A 19,428-nucleotide genomic window follows, 5' to 3' on the forward strand; every position below is an offset into this window, starting at 1 on the left:
AAAACACATCAGCAATAAAACTTTGCATGTGGATTACCATTTAATTCTCAACCATCATAAATCTTTCTCCCCCTTTGTCTATGTTAATGTAAATTAACAATTATCACATTTTTTTTCATGTTTGTGGCAGAGCACACTATAATAATCCGTGCGATGCGCACATTGCGCAGTGGGTCTAAACGGCACTTGCTATTTACGCATCTCGTCTTTTGCACCTCACGGCCACTCGTAGTGTGTTTTGTCGATTAGATTTTTGTCATGTAACTTATCAACCCATTGAAAATAAAGTTGTTGTCAATTCTATATTGAAATATGTAGGTATTTATATCAAATATGTGGAGCTAGCAGTGATATTTAAAAAATATAGAACCTCGAACAACCAGTATTTTTTTCCACCGCCATAATTCCACGTACACTGATTCGACAGATGAGACAGCTGAGGGTACTGAATATTACTCATCCCCGGCAGCTAATTATTACAACATAACACTTAACTATAAAATCAATAAAAATAGTGATAAAAATGTTATAACGTATTCCAAGAGTTAACTATAGCAAGGTAAAAACTTTTAAAGGTAACATGATATTTTAATGGCAGCTTCAGTAGCCACACTAACTAGATAGAGTGAGATAGAGGACAACTATTATAAAGTGAAATGGAACGATTTGGAAAATATATTATTATAAATGCGATACATATTGTAATTTGTAATACATTAATAATTACTTTAACATATTATTATACATAATTTCAGTTTGATGACTATTAGGTTAGTCAAACTTCAAAGTGACATTGTGCATGCACAGTAGGTGTTAATTAGAATTAACTTGCAATTTATATAACCGCCTTGTATACCTACAGAATTGATCCGGATGTTATCGGAGTTAACTTATTGGAATAGATCTGCTAAGAGGAATTTAAAAAGCGGTCCTCTGGATACATGTAGCATCACCCGGAGAGTCATTGATTGAAATAAGTAATTCGAAAACGAGCGTTAGGAAAAGTTAGGAACTGTTAGGAAAAGAGATATGTAGGTACCAATAATAATAATGACAACATCTTCAAGCATTCATGTAAATTGTAGGCACTTGAAATATTTCATTCAATACTGTTTTCATAATAGCTAGAGAGGTGACTGAAAATACTGTGATTGAAATAATTAATAAATGAATATATTACTGTACTGTGACAACTAGAGAAAGATCTGTTATAATACAAAATGCCAATAAAATTATAATGTACCGACCGGCGTCTGCAACCCTTGTCTGGCCGCATTGGTTTTATGTACAAACGTAACGACAAACCAGCCGGCCGTTATCGCATAACGAATAAATCACATTTCGTTAGTTTCCTGTTCTGAACGAGCGCCCAATGCTCCTTGCTCCTTCCTGCCTCCGGGCATAGAGCCTCCTATAAAGCCTTGCACCGCACATTCGGTGAAGATCGGTGATTGCTGGAGCGAGTGCATCGAGGTATCAAATTTAATGCGTTCAGTGGAACCTCTAGTTTGCGAAGATTCACTATAATAATATGTAGTTTAATTATATTTTTCTATAATTTAATATAATTTCTTATAATAAGCATTTTAATAGTCCTTTCTTCTTAGTTTTCGTCCGCGACTGGCTTTAAATGTTCTCAGTTAGGTACTTACCTAGCCACAGATCATTCAGGTACATTGCCGAATGCACAACTATCATATAAACATCTCTATACCAAGCTCTCTCTCTCTCCAGTCAGCCACACTCAACCTCTCTGCGTCCTTCTTAACATTATCTTTCATCTCATCCATACTCTCTTCGTTATGTATATTTAGCGATGCCTGCATCCCGCCGTTCATATAACTGAAGGCACTGAGAAATTCTCTGGTCGCAAAACACGATTAAAGTATTGTAAAAGTCAAATACATAACTTCAGTCAATTAGAATGATGATTTAAAATCAATTAACAGAATCTAATATAAAATAAAAGGCATAGTACCTTATCTACCAATCATATCCAAAGCTAAGACTCCCCATTATTTTTTAAACGCTGGTTCGAATGGAGTTCAAATTCAAATTTATTTATTTTTTAGATACATACGGTGAATATTACAAATTTTAAATTTCATTCACAACATGACATTTAAAAATATAAATTAAATATATGCAGTAAATAAAAGTAAATATGTACAAAAATTATAAAGCATGGAAGCACACCGAATGAGCTAAGTGGACCATATTTTAATAATTTATAAAATAGCGAACACCTATACTCATCCTCACGCAGGTGGAATATATCAACATCCGAAGCGATTTTGTTGATCAGAGCTATTACCCTCCCAATTGGTATTACCAATGGCAGGTTAGTTCTGCACCTTGGGAGAACAAACAACTGATGCTCCCGATTTCTAAGATAGTTATCAGGGACACAAAGTCAATACGACCAAGAATGGCTGAGTTTTCATTTACACCACGTATAAGTCGAAAAAAATACATGGCTAAATATTTATATTATCTTCTATCATTTAAGCTACAGTATGTAAGTATAGTTCGGTTTCAGTTTAAAAAATACACTTAGATATTATCTACTTATATCTTCCTAGTGGGTACCTAGTTATAGGTATGTTATTATAGATATATTCTATTTTAATTTTAAAACTAAAATCGTCGTCTATATCTATAACTAATAGGTACATACAGAAATCCAGACGCCAAACGAAGTATATAAACACCACAACACATTATTAGGTGTTAACTGACTTCAGCGTGAGTGAACACTGATGAAAAAATAATACAATAAGAATTAAATAAGTACATATTATATAAAAAAATGATTCTCCAAAACTGTGATTATAAGTTTCGATTCGGTGTTCTCAAGATTAAGAGTTAAATGTTTCGGTTTTAATACCAGCTTTATTCTACATTATTACTAATTAAATAATAACGAACACGACTGGTTTCATTTCGTAAGCAAACATTTTCAAATAGATCTTAATCTACGGTGTAACATCCTCATCTCTACCAATATCTGTAACCAAATTGTAAAATCATGTATACATTCAATTTAAAAGAGATTCTGACATATACGTAGTAAAATATAACATTTTTAGTAAGTATACTAAAATCATGCCATTAAAATACAACTCGATAGACTACCGTACCACATGTTGTGATATGAACGCATTCGTAGGCGGTTTACTTGAGTTTAATGTACAATATTGAATATGAATTGATGTTTTTCTAGTAATGATTCGATGTTTGCTTTTGTGTTTTATTGCATCTTTAAAACCGGTTGTGTTATGTCGCGAATGCTTCTACTACACAGTCACAAATTGAATACATCCAAAACACTTATCTTAAACACATCTCTACATATTAATGATTCATATTTTTTTTATTTTGACACCTGCTAAGTAAAAAAATAGACACTGTTTATTTAGAGATTATGTCAAAACAATCCAATAATTTTCCATAAGTACCTACCTACTATAAGAGAAAGGGTAGTTTAAAACTTGGGTTCTCGTTTCACTAAAACCAAAAATACTGTATCTTTACTTAGCAGGGCAATATTACATATTTATATGTAAATTATATGTATTATTTTTCACCGTAGTAAAGTTAGCCCTGAGCTTTCTTAACGGAAAGAGATGATCGTATACTATACGTATACGGTGACGAGATGAAAAAAATACACGTTTTTCGTGGAGCATTGCAGACAATAATGTTCTAATTTTACCTAACCGTTAGGTTAACAAATAATCCAGTATATCAGCTATTTTCAAAATATGTTTTCCGCTGGCTTCCCTTAAACTTAAACAGATAAGAACCAAAATATGGGTCAGGTAAATTGTACGTAAAACGTAAAAATGTATCTCATAGAAGTGCATGGATTTACTTGCAACAATAGTGTGTATTTTAAACTATCGCGATAATAACTTTACCGTTTACACGTAAAAGTGCTGACTGTCTCGCCAATATCATTATTCAAGAGTAAGCGAGACGCGATGTTGTCACTATATGATACCATTTGAAGGCTCATGTTAACCTGAAAATGAGTCTCGGCGCGGTGTAGTTAGTTTTTTGCCGGCAGATTCGCCACTTTCGTTCTCCTGCGCAGGCGCAGATATCGAACGAATGCCAACTGTCATGCCTGCAATCTGCAACTGAACATGCGATCTTGCAACTTGCACGATAATACGTGTTTACACTTGCATTTTATTGTTAGGTTCGGTTAGGTTAAGTTTACATTCTTGAATTCATGAACCTTGCCAAAATCGACTATAAAAATTGGCGCGGTTCCCGCCTGGCTTCCCGTAAACTGGCGTAAAACGACTTGTACCCATATTGTTATAAAACAGCAAAATTTAAAAACCGAACATCAGAGAATCTTTCATTTTCAAGGTTTTCACTAAATCATTTGATATCTTATGATATTGTTTATCTGCTTCTCTATATGTAGGTACTTATGTGTATATATGCAATAAAATACAAACAATAAACATGCAAATAATATGATTTCGAACAGGTAATAATTTGTTCATAGGTATTATTTAATCAATAAATTTAATAGTAGTAATATAATATTTTGAATTGCGACTTCGTCCGACAAGAAGTCATAAATTCTCCGGCCGTGTTTACCTACTTTGTAATGGGACGTTTGATACAAGTTGAGTACTTTAGATATCCTCAGATCCCACGCGGTGTCACGAGCACGGAGCGATGAAACAGCCAATTTATTGCTTAACTATCGATGAAAAAGACGATGAAATCCCAAATTTACGATTTGAATAATAAACACACTTAAAAACAGCCATAAAATAGATACGTTAAATAAACTACCATTTTATACTATTAACAAATTGTGTAGTTCGATTTAAATAAACTGAGTGAGTATAATCAATGCATTCAATTAATTTTAATTATTAACATCAGTGAATATTTTAATTTCAAGACGTTCACAACATGACAGGAAATTTAAAATGAAAATATTGAAAGTGAAACAAATAAATATAAAAATGTCATGTAATAAAAAAAAAACAACGGAGCTTGGATCCATCTGGGACTGCATATTAAATGACAATATATAATTATTTTTTTTTCGACCATGTCCAATATTAAGAACATACTTCAGTGAAACGGCAAATAATTTTCAACTATATAGGTGCGACGAAATTTCGGACTCGCTGGCAATCGGAGAGCGAAAGTCGAGCTGTGAACACGTCAATTTGTTTTGTGATGGCGACGGGGGAATTAATTCTTAAATCGTGTAAAGATGACTAAAAAACGTTACCCATTTACTTGAAAAAGAAAACATTTCAATGAATATATTAATATTGTTACTAATAGAACAATAAACAGTACATTAAATGGACGCGTGTTGGATTTATATGACAAATTATATTTCGTTCGACACGCGTCATTTGCACAACCCGCGCATCGCCTAGCCACGATCTTTTTAGACCATGCCCCAACTGAGGTATAGCCTTAACGTAGTTACTATGTTCTCCCTAGTAGTAGTGAAATTTGGCATCAGTATACGATCCCACATACTTAGGTTAGGTTAGGTTAACTTTTTTCATATTGTTGCAGCTAGCTAACACAATCGTTTTGGTGGACAAAACAATATCTTGGTCGGAGTCTATATTCTTCGCATCGTGAACAGCAGCATGACGTGATTACTGAATACCTATCACCAGACCATCCATGGCTCACTAGTTGGGTTAGGGAATTTCCCGACGGGATTCTTGAGAAATTTTTGAGATTTTCCATCCCGAATCTCGAGAATTGAAATTTTTAACATTTCGGGAAATCCCGGATCTCGAGAATTTTTTCTCGGGATTCGGGATTTCTTTATTATCAAATATTAATTGAAAAAAACGATTTTCTATATGAAAAAAGTGGACATAAAACACAAAACGTTCAAAGACTGATCGGGGCATTTAACACAATTAAGGCAACGTCGACTCAAAATGAGTGCAATTTTTGCAACATCAGGGAATTTTGTGTCTCAAAAGCGTACGCGATTGTCAGACGCAGTGATTGACAGTCTGGGTTTTTTGAAATTCTATTTTTGTAATTTTAGTAATGTTTTGAATTATTTTTCTTTTCCTACTTCTGTTTTGTTTGTCTTTATACATAAATAAAAAAAAAAAAATTTTTTGGAATTTATCTGTTTTTACATTGATTTTAGGATTTTTACAGGTTTTTTTAAATTTCCTGATATCTCGGGAGTTCTCGAGAATTCTTTTCCGGAGATCCCGAATCTCGAGAATTCAAAATTTAATCATTTCGGGAAATCCCGAATCTCGAGATTGAGATTTTCTCGGGAAACACCCAACTCTACTCACAACTGATAATACAAGCATTTAAAATAAATAGTAAATATTACAGTGCACTTTTAACAAACTAGCTTTAAAATAAATATACTTATGTATAATAATATCTAATATAATATTATTTCCAATTTAATTTTTATGGATTATTAAATTTAATATTTCCAGTTTGTATAACAGATCATGTTTTATAAATAGACGTAAGTAATACATAAATAACCGTGATTTTCTTTCTCTTTTATTTTAAAAGGCAATCTTTAAGATTTAAATACCGAATTAACATTTTTAAGTACTTTGTTTAACGTACGGTAATTTTCATCGGATTCGTTTAATTATTAACATTTTCTGAATACTGATTTGTAAGAAATGACGTGCCGTATTGAATGATAATGTAAGGAACAAGTAAATAATGAACATTGATAAGACATTTTAAATAGACAATAACAAATGAGGTGTACAAGACCATTAATTTTGAAAGTGTTCAACCGAGAGATATGGTGTGGTCTTCGTAATAAATAAATGGATAATAGTCATAAATATTTATTGTTAGCATTTTCACTTGTAACTTGTGAGCAAGAATTCATTATGCATAACTATAGTATACCTACTTACTATAATTTAGTTTAATTTAGTATACTACTAATAGTAAGTGGTGGATAGTTTGTCGTTCTTTGGTTTTGTTATTTATTTATATATTTAGAAAAAAAATACATCACTATGATTGGTCAATACGCCACGATTCACAGTAAAATTAGATGTACAAAATATGTAGTAATTAATGATAACCATTAACTTTACTGCCTAGGTCAGGGGCCGGCAGTTTGTCAAGTGAGAAGAGCCAAATTGTCAAGGAAACAGGATAACAAAGGTACCAGAGAGCCGCAGATATATAATAAACATATTACTTATATAGATATGGATTTTTAGGGAAAAATAGTGCATGAATTTTTTATAAATTTTTTTTTTTTTTAAATAATTTAATTAAAAAAAATTTGATAGCTTTACTATATTTGGCAAATAGCTACTTATTTTTAATTGAATACATGGATGTATATTTTCATCGGTTATTCTGCTTCTAAGCTTATTTTTTTATTTGGTTCATAGATGAGAATCTTTGTTCGTATATATATGTAGGGCCAAAGATTGTGAGAATACCAAAAGCTAGTTTTTTTTACGCGTCATATTATTTTTCAGGTAAACTATTCCATGTATCAAATATTATTGTTTCTATTTTAGGCAATTGTTTTATAGCTGTCCACTTGTGCTGAGAAATCAAATTGGATTTCTCTCTTTCGAGTTCTTCCAAGCGGCTGGTCAGATCTGTGAATTTGTTGGTCCGCAGTTCCATGCTTTTTAAATCTATTAACTGCATCTGGAGTGAACCAGCATCTGTGTCGAACGGTGTCAAGTTTGTTCGGCGGCTCTATCTCTGAATGTCTGAAGAGCCGCAACCGTCTATGCAAAGAGACGCATCCGGCTCGCGAGCCGCTTCTGCCGACCCCTGACCTAGGTAATGAATGTAAAGAGGAATCGAGGAGCTGATAATTAAATGAAGCTATCCAATTAAATCATTACGTATTTATTTTACGTTAGTACATAATAGTACATAATAATATGGTAAACTTTGCAAATTACAAATTCTAGAACGAATTAGAATTCAACTGGACATGAAAAAGAATAAATAAGTACTTACCTAACAGTTTTAACGATATTTAACTAGAAAACAGCGTAGATAATTCATTCTGAAGAGAGAAATAGAGAAATCTTAAAAAGTACATGTAGGTACCTAGGCAGCGACGATTTTCTTTGACGCAGTTGACGCAAGCGATTCGTCAGAATAACCAAAAAGAGCCTCGAAACACTTCAAACCAGTACCTAATACAATTTTGGGGGTGAAGGTGTACATATGTGCAATGTAAATTTTACAAGAGTGTTTTTAACATTCGGTCAATGTGATCTTGTTTACAAATAATCCGTTATTATCTATCATTGGAAGGCAAAAAAACTATTGATTGTGAAACTTTGTGTTGATTTGTTGAGGAATTGTTGCCACCACTACTATTGAGACTGATTAAATGATTCTTCGTGACGTAGGTATACTATAATATTCTCAGGTAAATGTATCACAAAAGAAACTGCGTCAATCATATTATGTATACTCGACTCCGCTCAGCAACTTGGGCTAAATATGCGTACAATATTATGGTTATAGTAAATTATTTGTATACTAATTAAGGTCACGTAGTCACATCTCACTTTGCAGATAATTTCAGTGAAGTTTTAGCACGTTTTCACGTCGTGTCTGTTAAAATTATAATATTAACATATTTCCACTCTTCAAAAAATAATAAAAATAGTGTTAGTTCTTTCACTGGACTGGACGGCTTGCAGTCAAAGACGGTGTTGATGGATGAATGAGCTGTGACTAAACTTTCAACGTGCACTGTCCTATTTCCATTTTTTATAAAAAATGAAATTTGATAATGAAACAGTAATATTTTGGCACGCTATATTACAATTAATTTTTCTCTTTGCAATGCGATTAGTCACGATTTTCGATAAATTGACATGCGGGTACTTACCTATATATAGATCGTGTCCGGAAATTATAAGGTAAGCAAGCAGTTGGTCGCATCATAGTCCACGTGAACGAAAATAGCTCAATTTAGATCAAATTCATGTATAAATAAAACACTTAAAAATAAGTAATAAAAATCACCAAAAAAACACTGGGAAGACAGAAAAGTAGGTAGCTAAGTAAGTAAGAAATATAATCATATAATATTTATACAGAAGTCTGCATGATACAAAAGTAAATTAGCAATTAGATGCTCGTAAGTATAAAGTCATAATAACAGTGTTGTTATCAGATATTTAGTACCAATCAATATCAAACTAATCTTCTTATTGAATCCAATAAAATTGGAAAATTTCCGTCTGCAATGCTCCATGAAAAACACGTCATTTTTTTATATCCATACTATACGGTCATCTCTTTCTTAGATATACGACAGTAAAGCTGATGAAAATGTCCTCTTGTCTCCTGGTCTACTAATTATTTAGTTTAGTCAATGTCACAATTTTTATACATGGCTCAGTATCAAAAACCCCATGACTGTAAGCGATAGTGCCCATAGAACGCGTCGAGCGGGCGAAGCCTGCGTATGAAGCGTTTATTCATAACCATAATCACACGTCTCGTGCCGCGCATTACCCTTCACCTATGTAATAAGCGGTCCAAGCAGCACAAAATAATTATTATTACAGCGCCTCTCATAACAAAGCAATAAAAATATTATATAATTTCGGGGCTTGTAATTAATATTTACGACGACATTATTCAACCAGCGATAAACTGGACACGCAATAAAATTAAACAATGATTCTCTGTTATTAAATAATTGCTTTTCGCCCGTCGATCGACGACGCCTCGAGCAGCGTGATTTTGGTAGCCGTGTTCAATGAATGGACTTCTTTGTATTTTCATTAAATCGTATCGCCGAGAAGCGAAAAACGGTGACTCATGCGGCAGGCGGGACACAAGGCATCGTCAAGTCCAGTGTGCGCTGGCGTATTTGATTACGTTGTATTTTCGATGATTTACGCGCCACTTGTAGAAATTTTGCGCGAGCGCCGCACTCGCTGCGTCAATGGGCTTTATGCCTAAGCCCGATTAAAAGTTTTTTTTTTTTTAAATATTTGTATGTTTTTACTCATAAACAATCAGTTTAAATTGTTCGTAACTGCATTAAACTAAATATCTCCCAATAATTTTCTACAAGTTCCCACATAGTTGTAAATAGCCACAGTTTCGCTAATTTTCACAGTTAGGATGCTGTAAATTAGATGGTATCTAAAAAATCTTATTTTGAATGCGTTTTTTAAACAATGACTCGTGAAAATTTTATGCTTCTTTGTAAAAGAAAACTGTAAATATTACATTAAATGTAATATACCTTTATGTAAAATGATTTATTATTTTTAAACAATGCCTACAATTTTGTCAATGAAAATATAAGCTTGACCAGTCAAAATCTCGTTGGTTGTTTGTTGCATAGCAACTAGCATTTAATTATCACAAGCTGAAATTTGCTCCAGTAAAATTTAGTGTAATCAAAATACATAATAATATATTATGTAATACTAAATTATGTTTAAAACGTTTGTAAGATACTTAATGTAACATACATTTATCAATATCGTAGTAGATTTTTGGGTTTCCACCGTGTGTCCTTCTTCCTTCTTTGCTCGACGTTTCGGGCTCGTTGCAGAGGCCGTTATCAAGAGATGATAATATGATTGATAATGAAACGTCGAGGAAAGAAGAAATAAGGACACACGATGGAAACCCTAAAATCTACTCCGATAAAAAAACAACCGTGAAAGCCTCAAAAATTATAAATTAATTTATCAATTCTGCCATTATGCAGTGATCGATACCGGCTACCTAACATGAGATGAAAGTTAATACCATTTATGTACTTAAGTAGACTTTATTTCATTTATTGGATAAAAACACAAAATTGAAATTTGAAACAATTATGAGTTATCTAAATCAGTGTTTCTCAACCGGCGGTTCGTGAATTTTTGGTGTCTAAATACTTACCAATGCTAAAAATTCCAGACATCATTATACTTTACTAAACAAATGATATTTTATATTTTTCTTCTATTAAAATATTTAAAAAAAGGTTAGTCTAAATCAGACATTAACCATTTATATTATTTATTGCTTTTATGAGCGTTTATTAACAAAAAAATCATCAATCTCGTTTTTGCACCGTCTGGCAATGATTGACATGACGATAACAAAAATCGACACAATTTATTCATGTTATACCATCTATATATAAAAAGTAAATATATCTACTCTCATTACATAGTTAAGGCGGGTTCGGACCGGTCGAGTGATTTAGTAGAGTGGCGAATGATTTAGTGAATTAGTAACATAAAAGTGTCCGAACACAGTGCATTAGTGAGTGACGTGTCGAAATGAACAGAGCGACGGATATTTCAAAACGGACACCATTCGCTCGACTATACAAAATAAATGGAATGATACATGAATATAACACTTATAATTATTCTTATGAACACTAGGCTAATGTGTACCTACCTCTTTACCTATTCTCAATAACAAGTTTTCTGTGAAATATTGTCATTATTTATCAACGTATTAATCAACAAATTATCCACACTACCTAACGACATGACGTCATAATATCCTCCATACTGAGTATACAAAATAAACGGAATAATAAATTAATATAATTTATAGGATAATTTACCTATCCTCAATAACAACAAGCTTTCTGTGTCATTTATCTACGGATCTATCAACACACGTTCGCGACAGTTATCTTAATGTTTGTCGCATTGAAGTATAATAATTAAGTTATATTATTTCGAGTAGTATCTTTGCTCCAACGCTGTGCCATTTCTACGGCAGTCGGCGACTAATGAACTTGCCTGTTCAGACTTGTTTCGTGGGTTGTTTAGTATTTAGTGAGAGGTCGTGGGAGAGGAAGTGGGGGTCGCCACTCGGCCGAAATAATAGAATAAAATGGATCGGCTGGACTGACGATTTTACTAAACTACTCGACTAAATTTGTCTGTTCAGACACGTTTATTTACCAAATACCAGTCCGAACAAGCCTTTAGTCAAATTATTGATAACTTGCGTGCGGATCAAAAAAGAAGTAATGTACAATGCACCTACCATTATAAACCGGGAAAATTTCGGTCAAATCGGGACGTATGGTACGCATAATATATCTAAGTATCATTAACCAAGTGACATATAAAAGTAAATGGAGATAGAATGCGTGTTTCTCGATCGTCACTAACGATAATATGGAGCCAAGTCATTGACAGAATCTTTCACGAAATTGACGTTCCTTTCACAAAGCGAGAAGTGTTACAAAAAAATAAAAACACGAGATGACCTGAGCGAAAACAAAATTGAACCAGCTTGCCATCTAGGTGATGATTTTATTTGATGTTCGGGTGTCAAAAAATGTAGCCAGCTGATTGATGTGCAGCGTGATCAAAAAATAATTTACTCATAATCGAACGATGATAATAATAATATGAAGGTTGGAATGGTTCGATTATATATGATAATAATATTATTGTTTTATTTTAAATATACGGGGGCTCCGGACACGGAAACAAAACAACCCCACCTCCATGTGTGGGCGCCTGTGAACAAGTATTATAAATTTAATTACGTTATATTTTAATTAACAATATACAGTCGAACTTGGTTATTTTATTCCAAACAAGATGGGACAGACTGAATTTGCTCGTTATAAGCATTACTCATTATATCAGAGAACATGTATTTTTAAATCAGCGGTCACATAACACAAAAATACATACACCATTAGAATTTTTTCCCGAAACAAGCATGGCATTCATAAATTACAAAAGAAGTTGTTTATTGTAATGAACGCTGGTAGGTACCTACTGACTTTAGCTTGGATTTTTTACATGAAATTTCAACCATATGCGTGGATACTTTTTCAATATTGTCGGTGAAAACACCAATTAGGTACTTAGATACTTAACTAGTGTCATAAACGTCATCTGATCCTGGCGGCATCGGTCTACAGTCGGATTTTATTGCTGAGGGTCGAAAATGTTTTAAACGATCGATACATTAACAATTTTAAGAATATTTTTGACGATATTTGTGCTCGATAGGTATATCCGATAAGTAGCTAAAAGTGAATAAATGTATGGAGAAAATCATAAACTAAAATTTCAACGAATGTTTCCTCATTAGATTAGAGGTCTCGCTATGTCCGTGATCGTAATAACCGAGTTCGACTATTACATAACTATATATCACAGTGTTCAACCAGTGTGTGCTTCCCGGGATCACATATGCGTATGAAACATGGACCCTAAGTAAAAGAGAGATCCAGAAACTTAGAGTAGCACAACGTGGCATACCACGTTGTGCCACTATAGAGAATGGAGAGGTGCATGCTGGGCACAACACGAAAGGACAAAAAGAGGAATAAGTGGATAAAGGAGCAGACAAGGGTTTGCAATGAAATAGAGTTTATTAAAAGCGTTAAATGGAGATGGGCTGGACTCACAGCTCGAAGAAGAGACAATCGTTGGACAAATCTAGTCATCCAGTGGTATCCAAGAAGTACAAAACGTCCGCAAGGGTAGACCTAGAGGCTGCTGGATCGATGAAATGATAAAGTTCTGCGGAAGTACGTGGCAACGCAATGCACAGGACCGAGAGAAGTGGAAGCAGCTTGAAGAGGCCTTCATCCAGCAGTGGATAGATTCAGGCTGATGATGATATCACAATATTTGCAAATACCCATTTATCTGATCTTAACTAGGTACTTGAAATTTTAAAGTAAGTATAATAAAATGTGGAGAGCGAAGTTCAAAACAACCAACACCTACCTAAGTTATTTTTTTTAAATAAAATGTGTTTTGGGTTGGTAATTTTTATAACATAGGGAGATGCTTAAAATGAGAATATTTATGAAGTACTTACCTACCCTTAAATATGGAGTAAGCAATCTGGCCGAATAAAATTGTTCCATGATATTTTGTTAGAATTATTCGCTCAAAAATACAATGATCTTGAGAATGCTTACGCTATTTCGGGCTGTAAACACAGTGGAATAAATCACGGCGAAGGTACAAGAGGTAAGTAGATGTACGAATCGATTCGGCGAAGAAGCGTTCGCCACCCGCGCTGTGGGGCTTTATCTGCCCACAGCATCAGAGCGACGCGAGGTCCAGTCGTGTATCTCGCCACCAGTGGTGACTGCATTCTACACCAGCGGAGACAAACTGTTATTGTGATTGTAATATCTTTATTACGATATGTTATTATTGTTAAGGCGTATGCTCAGGATACAATGGTTTGACCGCGATACAAATACAGTTGTCTTGACACATCAGTCATAGGTTTTTTGATGTGATGACGTAGAGGTGATTCACGTGGCTGTGGTCTTACGAATGCTGCCAAAGAGTAGAATACACGGATTCCGTCTCCGAGGCCAATCCTCTCTCATCAAACATATACGCTGCAGATGTCACATGACAGGAGGCACAAGACATGGTAATAATATACCGAGGGAAATAGGTCGACCTCGTGCTTGTCTTATGCTCCGATACTGAAATGCGATAGAGTGAAACATTGTAATTCGACTCGATACAACATGGCTATGAATTATAACTACCCGTAATGCTGCAAGTCTCTCCCGCGCACACAGCTGCGACAGTTATGCTCAAATTACATTGGCAGATTGCGTCTGGCCCGATCGTCCGCCACGATTGCCAAAATTTATTATCTATGGTATACCGGGATCGTGAACAATCGTGAGCAAATTGGAACCAATCCTATTTCCGTCTGCCACGATTCACAAAGATTCAAGCGAAGATTGTCGAGAACGTACGACAATATCCAAAGCTACCGCCCGCTTGTGAGGTTAGGTTTGATAGCTGGGTTTTGATGTAAAATTGCGAGGGAAAACTGTCCTATATATTTAATAATAGCAACACTATCTTTATTTTAAACCAGTCAAAAGCAAGGACCAACGTGATCGAATCGTTACGTGTAAAGACGTTGGTCACGAGTGTCACGACGGTCGGCGTGGATCGTTGGATCTGGTTGGATCTGAGCATCTGCCAAAAGCCTTTACGCGACGCAGCCTTCTGTGAAAACGAATAAACGTCATTGTACATCCGACAGATTTTGTATTGGCGTTTAAGAAAATAAGAAGGCGAAAAAATTAGGTACCTACATTAATTATCAATTAGAAATGCACGGTGTTCCAATTGCTGGAAGGATACATCGTAAATTTCATTTCATTATGATTTCCGCAATTTGATAGCTTTCTTTACTCGTGATCTGTCACTGAAACTCTCGGGGTGGCGCAGTAATCGTGGGTATGAGGTTGAAACGCAACTCAGGAACTGTAAAATACCATGGATTGTATGCAATGTGGTAGCGGGGATTTTGTATGCTATTACACAAGCGACATTCATGCTACTTGCTTCCAAATATGTTGAATAGAACGCAAACTTTTTTTTTCAACCAAAAACTGAATGCGGTGTGCGGTACTGTAAGTTACTTACCTACATGTGTTTTGTGAATGCCAGAAAAAAAACATTATATCACCAAGCATGAACATACTGTGAAAACTGATCTTCATTTTCCAGTCGGGGCTTCCAAAAAATAACAAGAGTTAATGGCTTTCAGGTTCCGTAAACCAACGGCAACATTCCTTCGATATAGGATCTACCGATTAGGATGGTTCCTCCCGATTCAGTTCAGGCTATACCTACAATAGATCCAAGGACACTTAGGTCTCGGCACTTTCTTAACACAATAACTACAAATGCTCAACTTCTCAATTAAATTTTGACCCTGCTTTAATTTTAAGAATAATATTATGCTCTAACTAGATTGTTTACCTATTTTGATTAAGAACATTGTAGATTTGTTCGTTGTTCGAGTGCCCAGAGTTTAGCATCGCTGTTGCATCTCAACACGACACGACTGTGGTATACCTAATACCTCTCGCGAACGCGCACCGTGCCATAAAGTGCATTCGAAATGCATTTTTTGTGCATTCAACATTAAATGTTGTGGCACACTGGCTTTTGTCTTGGCGAAGATTTAGTATGAATAAATCATAACCTCTGAATAAATAACATTAATTTTAAACGATATCATAAACAAGTCCGAGAGAAGATTTTAGATAGCAGTTTCGAATGTGTAAATTATTAACATTGTCTGAATTACATAATCATTGTTGTGCTATGTGAAGGAGAGTGTAATACTACTAGAGGCCTCTGGCGATAGAAAATAAAAGATGGAATATTTGATTGATAAATTACATTTTACAGTATTTTTTAAGCAATATTTCAAACCTTTAAAAAAAATTTAACTGAAAAGTAATAAATAGTTAGGTATAAAATGTTCGTTCGGTGAACTCATCTTATTATATGGTTATTTTTGTCATTGAAATATAAGTTATATTTTTTGTAAGCTTCATCATTTTAATGAACGGTTTTTTCTGAAAGATGTGAGTTCGAATCCTACTCGGTCTATTCATATTATTAATTTAATTTAATTTCATAAAACGAAAATTTTTTATAGTACTTATTCCACTTTTATTAATAATTATAACTGGACCGGTTTCGTCATTTTCAAAAGATATTTGTTTCTAGTCAGTGTGTATGTTTCAGAGGTTTTTCAAAATTATGGTTAAGGCTATACCTCAGCTGAGGCATGGTCTAAAACTATCGTTACTATGCGACGCGCGGATTGTGCAAATGACGCGTGCCGAACGAAATGTAATTTGTCATATATATTAAATATGGCTAAAAGTATTTAAAAATGCATTGGCATCGTGTTCTAAAAGTTTCAAATGTCTAGCTAGTCGAGAAGTTGATGAAATCGATTGCAAGATCTGTACCGGACAAAGAACCACCGGATAAATAAGAATACGAGCTAAGAAAAATGTTGTAAAATAGTATACAATACGGGGCACTGGCATTTTGTTGATCGATAATAAAATGTTTTCTATACTGCTGGAGCCATGGCCATTTTGCAATTTAACGCATGATGGTAAGTAGGTACTTGGCACCCATTCCACGTAAAATATGGTTTTTTGTAGTTTTGGTAATTTGCACCTTTCTTTTCAACGGTATTCAATTAGAATAACTCAGTATTAAGTAAATTAATTGAAGATAATATTAATAAGAATATATTATGAAATGAATGGATTAAAGGTATGAATTGAAATGAATGTAAATTTTTTGCTTTTCTCTTCTTACTTATTACATTTACCAATTTATTTATACATACTTACTTACATATTATTATCGTATTGCTTTTTTAAGTATTGTAACCTATGAAGCGTAATGTCGGAGCTGCATTGTAATTTTCAGTGACGTTCCGTGGGGGTAGGCAGATTGAGCGTCGTTTGGGGGCGGCATTTACTCTAAGGGCGGCAAATCGAAGAGAATCATTTGTAAGTATGTACCACAACTTAGTACCTACTTAGAAACGAAAATATCTTTCCATTCAAAAATTTCAGCTCACTGGTTGGAAACAAAATGTATTAATTAACATAAAAGGTTTAACAAGACTGTCGGGCTCGCGATTTCTAGTTTAATTCCGTTGCCTTTCGACATCCTTGGTGAAACTAAAGATGTACCTACCGCTCCTGGTTAACGATTTTAGTCTGTATCGAAGAGTCGTGCCGTCATTATATCGATTACCGATTTAATAATGCCTACACCTTTGCGATCTTAGGCTAAAATTATCATTGCAAATGTTTTGTGAAGAAGAAAAGCCACACGAATCACTGTTAATTCCTCAAGACAGCAAATTAATGTATCGCTAAAATGACGAAAAGAAGCTACCTACTGTTTAACCAAAGTTAAAAAATCCTCAAATTTAGGGAAAAAATATTTATAAATTTAATTTTGATGTTTTTGTGGTAGATATTTTGTTAGTTATGTATCCATACAACACATTTCTTAGATATTGGAGTCATGAAAGGATGATAAAAAATACTGTATTAAAAAAATGGGGTGGTATTATGGCACTGCCTAGGGGCGGCATTTTGTCTAAGGACGTTACTGTATTTACTTGACACTTAAATTTTACTGACAAAGAATAAATGTTTTTAACAAATAAAATGTTTTTCTTAACTTTCCACACTTTTGATTTATGGCACATAGTACATTTCTTCTCAACGGTTTTCAATTATTTATTTTATTACATACTTGAATATCGAATAATATTATGTAGGTAGTAGGTACTTACATAAGATTCAAAATAATTGTATTTGAAAGTACTTATTCTAATACATCGTAGTAATTGATGTATTTCAAATGTGTTTACGTGACGATGTGAAAGAGAAACAGTCGTTTGACGTGTCAAATTTACGACTATAATAACATATTCCACAGCCTGTCTTTCGAGCCCGCTGTATGCGATAAAATGAATGGTTCGCGGTGACGCCGAGGGCAGCAGAACAAGCGGCTCCCATGTTGAGCGAGGAGTCAAACAAAACGGTGACCCTCGCTAAATCATTTTGTCAAGTGCACAGTACGTCGAGCCGTGAGCCCAATAGTTGCCGGTGCAAAAGTTCAAATCGCTTCGAAAGACGATCGCAGTGGTGAGATTGTATAATAAAATTGCGAAATTCTCTATGTATAAATCATTGCTTTCTACTTCAATGCATTTATTATTGTTATTTAATGAGTATAAATCAGGCACTTGTGTAAGTCTCTATTTGTGGTTAGATTGCAAAACATAAAATTTTACTTACGTACCTACGTAGCTATATTTTGGGAAGAAAAATCACAATTTATCTACGATATTATTAATAGGTACAATTGGATTGTCTTATCTGTCCGTTCGTTAGTTATAATTCAAAACATACTTACATACTTCACCCTGTCATGCTCAGGTGTTGGAGCATATGGGGCATGCATGAGATTGCGTCTATTCCCTCGGTCCATCGCCACGTCTCGGACCTCCCGCCATGTGAGACCTGCATCGCAAAGATCGCTGCAGGGTGGAGAGCGATGGAAACCTTAGAGCTCTCGACTTTTGAGCTTTGAAAATCGATGTTTCCGCCGAATCTTATGTCTACATTGGTACGACGGCGTTACAAACACTCGAGTTAATGATCGGACACGGCAGCCCTCAGTGATTGAAGTAATCACGACGCGATGGCGCTTCACATAGTTGGGGAATCTCTAAACTGTATCGTGCGGTGTCGTGAGTAATTCAATTGGAGATTCTTTTCGGATGCATTTGGATTCAAGTAAGACTAAGAAAGTCATGTGTCTGTGCCAGCCGACTCAACCGTCACAGGGACGATGCGAAACATTCGCAGGTAGTGTAAATAATTCGCATTGGTGTGTGCCTACTTGAATAACTTACTAGTATTATCAACATGTAATTACTAACCTACATAATATTGAGATATACAGTTATTAATAATATATGTATTGGAAACTGGAATGGTCTATTTATTCGATTGTCAACATTTTCCATGTGTATTTCCCTCTATATAGGTACTATAATAAATTTAATACAACGACATATTAT

The sequence above is a fragment of the Rhyacophila brunnea genome, unplaced genomic scaffold, assembly GCF_057557595.1.
Source record: "Rhyacophila brunnea isolate RB1 unplaced genomic scaffold, BYU_Rbru_1.0 scaffold_10, whole genome shotgun sequence".
Lineage (NCBI taxonomy): Eukaryota > Metazoa > Arthropoda > Insecta > Trichoptera > Rhyacophilidae > Rhyacophila > Rhyacophila brunnea.